This window comes from Leptonychotes weddellii, chromosome 11 (assembly GCF_054177405.1).
Source record: "Leptonychotes weddellii isolate Sample4059 chromosome 11, ASM5417740v2, whole genome shotgun sequence".
NCBI classification, from domain to species: Eukaryota; Metazoa; Chordata; class Mammalia; order Carnivora; family Phocidae; genus Leptonychotes; species Leptonychotes weddellii.
In genome coordinates this window covers 26,673,061-26,679,896 of record NC_138379.1, presented here as the reverse complement: position 1 = coordinate 26,679,896, position 6,836 = coordinate 26,673,061, and positions in this window count along the sequence as shown.

The following is a 6,836-nucleotide window of genomic DNA, read 5'->3' as shown; positions in this document are numbered from 1 at the left end:
GGTTGCCACCTGATAGATACTGCCTGACTGCTCCAAACTATAGACTTAAGTCTTTACAAAAAAAGGCATCTACTTCTGCGGGAAGAATAACAGTTCCACGGTTAAGTGTTGGTTCAGTTACTAGCAGACCAAGTACTCCCACACTTGGCACACCAACCCCACAAACCATGTCTGTGTCAACTAAAGTAGGGACTCCAATATCCCTCACAGGGCAAAGGTTTACAGTACAGATGCCCACTTCACAGTCCCCAACTGTAAAAGCATCAATTCCTGCAACATCCGCAGTTCAGAATGTTCTGATTAATCCGTCATTAATTGGGTCTAAAAACATTCTTATTACCACTAACATGGTGTCATCACAAAATACTGCCAATGAATCATCAAATGCATTGAAAAGAAAACGAGAAGATGATGATGATGACGATGATGATGACGATGATGACTATGATAATTTGTAATCTAGCCTTGATGCTTGTAACATGTATACTTGGTCTTGAAACCATTGTACTGAGATTAAACATGCATGCTGGGTATTTTCAAGTTGTGTTGTAGAAAACTTAAATGGCATTTAATGAGTAAATATGGTTATCCTTTCCGCTTGAAAAAAAAAAGTTTTGCTTCTTTTTTTTTATTATTGTTTGTGAATTTAAAAGTCTAACAACATAGTCAAAGACTTACTTTAAACACACTATAAAGAGCATTCTAGAAAATAACACTGAAAATTTTCACATGGATTGAGACTGCCAGTCATGGTCCAAAATTCCTTTAGAATCAGCATCACAAGTTTTGCTAACATGCAAAAAAAAGAAAAAAAGAAGTTTAGTGTGTTAATGATACCTGAATGATGATGAAAATGTGTGTGAAACATTAGGGTTATTAGTTATTTCATGAACTAACAAGAATGTTATAGGTTCTGTGGCTTTGACATATGTTATGCCACTGATTGCTAGAGGAGATTATCCCAAATATGAGTGACTAGACAGGCATGCTCTTTCTCTCTTACTTTTTGTAGGATTCATCCTAAAGCTACGTGATTATCCAATAGCATCTAAATTTCTTTTTTTTTTTAAAGATTTTTTATTTATTTATTTGACAGAGAGATAGAGAGAACAAGTACGCAGAGAGGCAGGCAGAGGGAGAGGGAGAAGCAGGCTCCCCACTGAGCAGGGAGCCCGATGCGGGGCTCGATCCAGGGACTCCAGGATCATGACCTGAGCCGAAGGCAGACGCTTAACCGACTGAGCCACCCAGGCGCCCCAGCATCTAAATTTCTAAGTAAACACTTTCTTTCCTGAAAACTTAACATCTTTGATTAAAGAACTTTTCATCTATTTCATTTTAACCTACATATACATATTAAGTGTTTATAATATGTCAGGTTCTGTGATGGACACTAGGAAAAATTATGCATAAAAACAGGTACATTCTCTATCCTTTTAGAGTTCAGAGATGGTGAAAGGAAAAGGTCTTAAGTAATTTTAGCCTACTGGATCCTAGGATTGCCATATTTAGAAAATAAAAATACAGGACACAGTTACATTTTAGTTGCAGGTAAAAATTAATATGTATGTCCTTTGCAATATATGTGATATCTTATATTTAAAAACTGCTATGTATTAGAAATTCAAATTTTACGGTGCATTCTGTATTTTATCTGGCCACTGTAGAGGGGCGGTACAACAGAAATGTATTTGGAAGGATGTTTTTACTTTTCTAACAGGGATTATCCCTAGATCTTAATGTCCCAATTAAAATAATAATGAGCCAGTCTGGAGAAAAGACATACGGTGCATCTGCATGGGACTTTTTCTCCAAGTTCATGCTGAGATAAATAACTCAATCTCACAAAGCAAAAGGATTATTTTTACTTTAGGAGGAAAAGCCCATTTCCTGAATAGGGTATAATATTCTGCCTCAGGAAATTCTGTATGGTGCAGGTCGTGTTGCCATCTGTGAATATTGCTGCACCTAATCATAAGACCACTGCTCTCAGCAGAAGTGCAAACAGTCTGAGGTGAATCTTGAGAGTACCACATAAACCTAACTTCTCAACCAATATGGAAAAGCCTGAATGTGAGACATTGGGAAACTGGGATATAAAACATGAGAAATGCAGTCTGGCAGAAAGATGAAGGTCAAGGAGGAACAAGGCTAACAGTCCCAGTTCTATTACTAGAAAGCACTTATCCGTTTTGTAGTCTGTGTGGTATCTGTTGCTACATCTTGCACATGGTAGGCGGTTGAAAATTGCTAACTCTTAATTTGGGCATCTCTGTGTTCTATGTCCATTTCTTCATCTATTGAATGCCCAGAGTGTATTAAGATTTACAGCTAAGATAACTGTCAGTAACTAGATTGTAGGCTATGGTAACTGCCTATTTTTATTTGAATATCTTTAATAATGATTATCTCAGACATTTCTTTACTGCATAATAAGTGTCTGGTCCAATTTAAATCCCTACCTGAATGTATTATTTTCATCTTCACCAAACTTTTAAGAGATAGAAACCTTATTATCTCCATTTTATAGATTAACGAATTGAGGATCAGAATATTTATTTGTCTGAAGCGCAGTGGCTAACAAATAATGGATATGGGATAAAAACCAAGGCAGTCTAATTCCCGAACATGTACTTTGATCATTAAGGAATTCAGTCTCCAAGTGATAACAGCTATGTTTTTTAGTTCAGTAGGTACTTTATATGCATTATCTTATTTAATCCCCATACGAACTCCATGAGGACGCTAGCTTAAGGAGATCTTGTAACTTGTCCAGGGTCACAGAGTAAGGAAGTAGCAGAGTCAGGATTCAGTCCTAAATCTTTCTAATTCCTACATTATTCTCATAATGACTACTAAATGCTGACTATTTCATCATATATAGGACAAAGTTGCAATTCCTGGAAATTAAGAAGCTGACCTAAATTCACACATCTAGTTAGTAACAAAGAATAAGACCAATAAATAGGACCAATAAATATCTCGACTTCTGGTCCAACAAACTTTTGATTATTCCTCTGCCAGCTTTCTCATTTTATTTTTTTCACTGGCTATTCATTAGTTATTTAGAATATTTCTCTCATCCACTCTGCTGATCAAGCTTAGAAATGCTGACTTCCTCATATAAACCATAGTTTCTACCATAGTTGTCTATCCAGTAGACAGCGGCCTCTAGCACCTCTGCCTGATCTTGTCAGTTCACAAAATTATAGACGGATAAATTTCTTTTTTTTTTTTAAAGTTTTTTTTTTTTTAATATTTTATTAATTTATTTGACAGAGAGAGACACAGCGAGAGAGGGAACACAAGCAGGGGGAGTGGGAGAGGGAGAAGCAGGCTTCCCGTGGAGCAGGGAGCCCGATACGGGACTCGATCCCAGGACCCTGGGATCATGACCTGAGCCGAAGGCAGACACTTAACGACTGAGCCACCCAGGCGCCCCTAGACTGATAAATTTCTTAAAAGGTCAAATACATTTAAAAATATAAGAATGTAAACATATCCAAAAATCATAATTTTAAGTAAATTATCTGTCACCTGTAATAAAATTTGGATTTGTGGCAGTCCTCAGAAATTAGATATAGATGTCAGACATCTTTAAATTTCATTTATAATTTTGGTTCTGTCATTGGCAAATTTATTTAAATGAGCATTTCCTAAATTATGTTCTGTATCATATTAGTTATTCTGCTAAAAAAGGAGTTCAGGGCCAAATGCATTTGGGAAATACAACATGATATAGCCATTTATATATTTATAGCTTTAATGTAATTTTTATCAAAATCAAAGGCAGGATTTCTGTAGATGTAGACAGGAATATTCTAAAATTAATATGGAAATCCATTGGGACCTAGAATAGCTGGAACAATTTTGAATTAGAAGAATAAAGTAAGAGGAATCATTCTAGCTTATAGCAATAGTAGTCAAAAATAAATGGAATCAAATAGAAGAACCAGAAACAGATCCATGTAAATATGCCCAACTGATTTTTTTGTTTTTTGTTTTATGTAACATATTTATTGCGATAATAATTTTAAGATGAAAAAAAAACCTGTTTTTTAGAATATTCACACAGTTATATAACCATTGCCACTATGTATTTTTAGAACAAACATTTTCATCACCCCTAAAAGACATTTTGTATCCATTACAAATCACTCCCTATTTTCTCCTCAATCCCTGAAAATCCTAATCAATTTTTTGTCTCCATACACTTATTCTAGACATTTCATGTAAATTGAAATCAACCAAGATGTGCTATTTGGGGACTGGTTTCTTTCACTTAGCATTATGTTTTCAAGGTTTGTCCATCTTATAGGATGTACCATTACTTCACTCCTTTTACTGCTAAAAACATAACATTGTATGAATATCCATATTTATTCATTCATCTTTTGGGTTTGTTTCTACTTCTTGGCATTCTGGTTCTCATGTTCCAGCTTGCCTTTTTTCTTTTTCTTTTCTTTCTTTCTTTCTTTCTTTTTTTTTTTTTCTTTTTTCTTTTTTTTTTTTTTTAGTTATTATGAATAAGGCTGCTCTGAATATTTGTGTACACATTTTTATGTGAACATACGTGTTCATTTCTCTTGAATATACACCCAAAGTGGAATTGCTAGGTCATATATACTTATTATTTTGAACTATATAAACTGTTTTCCAAAGTGGCTGCATTATTTTACAATTCTACCACAAATGAATGAAGATCCCAATTTCTCCATATCCTTATCAACACTTGCTATTATCTGTCCCTTTCATTTTAAACATTTTAGTATGTGTGAAGTAATATCTTGCTGTAGTCTTGATTGGCATTTTTCCAGTGATTCATGAATTTAAGCAATTTCTGTGTGTGGGGGAGGGGGGTGTGAGCGCGCTTGTGCGTGCTTGTCATTTATATGTATTCTTTGAAGAAATGTGTTTTCAAATCAGTTGCCCAATTTTTTTTAATTGGGTTCTTTTCTTGTTGAGTTCTAAGTGTTCTTTGTATATTTTAGATACAAATCCCTATGAGATGTATGATTTTTAAATATATTCTCCCATTGGTTATCTTTTCACTTCTTGATGGTGTCTTTTGAAGCACAAATTTTCAATGTTGGTAAAAGCCAACTTGCCTATTTTTTCTTTGTTTCCTTGTGCTTTTGGAGTCATATCTAAATGCTAATCAAAGATTATAAAGATTTACTCTTATGTTTTCTTCTAAGATTTTTATACTTTTAATACATATATTTAAGTTTATGATCTATTTTGAAATAATTTGTATGTATGGTATTAAGTAGGAGTCTAACTTCCTTTTTATTTTTTTAATTTTTAAAAAATTTTTTTAAAAAAAGATTTATTTGAGAGAGAGAGTGCAAGCAGGGGGAGGGGCAGAGGGGAAGCAGACCACCTGCTGAGCAGGGACACCCCCCTCCCCCGCCCCCGCACATGCTATGCAACTTGCAGCTCTCAACTCAGGGCTCATCTCCCTACCAGGAGATCATGAAGTGAGCCAAAAGCAAAAGTCGGATGCTTAACCAACTGAGCCACCCAGATGCCCCATCTTTTTTATTATTTTTTTTTTAATTTCACATATGAATATCCACCAACTGATATTTTACAGTTGCTGAAGCAATTCAATTGAGGAGGGATAGAGTTTTCAACACATGATGCTGATGCCGACTAGAGTAATTAGACATCCATAGGCAAAAACTTAACCACAACGTAAACCGTATACCTTATGTAAAAATTAATTCACAGTAGATCATGGACTTAAATATAAAACACAAAACTAAAGCATTTAGAAACATTTTTTTAAAACTTTAGAAAGACAAAATGATTTCACTTATATGTGGAATTTAAGACACAAAACAGATGAACATAGTGGAAGGGAAGGAAAAATAAAATAAGATGAAAACAGAGAGGAAGACAAACCATAAGGGACTCTTAACTATAAGAAACAAACTGAGGGTTGCTGAAGGGGAGGTAGGTGGGGGATGGGATAACTGGGTGATGGGCATTAAGGAGGGCACTTGATGGAATGAGCACTGGCTGTTATATGCAGCTGATGATTCACTAAATTCCACCTGTGAAACTAATAATACACTATATGTTAGTTAAATTTAAATAAAATATTTAGAAAAAAATAGCAAAGAATTTTTGGGATCTTAAGCTAGTTGGAGTTCTTAGACTTGACAGAAAAATATCAGTTAGAGGGAAAAATTGATAAAGTAGATCTTATCAGAATTTAAAATGTTCTGTGAAAGAACCTATTAAGACAATGAAAGCTATGGAGTAGCATTAATATTTGCAAACTACATATCTGAAAGTAATTGTGCCTGCACTCAAACTCAACAGTTAAAAAAAAAAAAAAAGATAATGGGTAAAACACATGACAGACATTTCACTGGAGGATATACAAATGGCAAACACATGAAAAGATGTTTAGCATCATTAGCTAGTAGAAAAATGTAAATTAAAACTACGAGATATCATGATAAGGCTATCATGGCAAAAATAGAAAATACTTATCATACCAAATGCTGGTGAGGATACAGAAAACTGGATCATACATTGCTGGTGAAAATGTAAAATGGTGCAGGCACTCTGGAAAATTATTTGGCAATTTCATATAAGACAAAATCTGCAACTACCATATGGCCCAGCAATTGCATTTTAGGGCATGTTTATTGCAGAGAAGTGAAGACTTACATTCACATACAATCCTACTCAGGAATATTCATAACAGCTTTATTCATAATAGCCAACAGCTGAAAACAACCCAGATGCCCTTCAGCATGTGGATGCTTAAACAAATCATGGTACATCTAAACCATGGATTCTATTCAGCAATAAAAAAGATT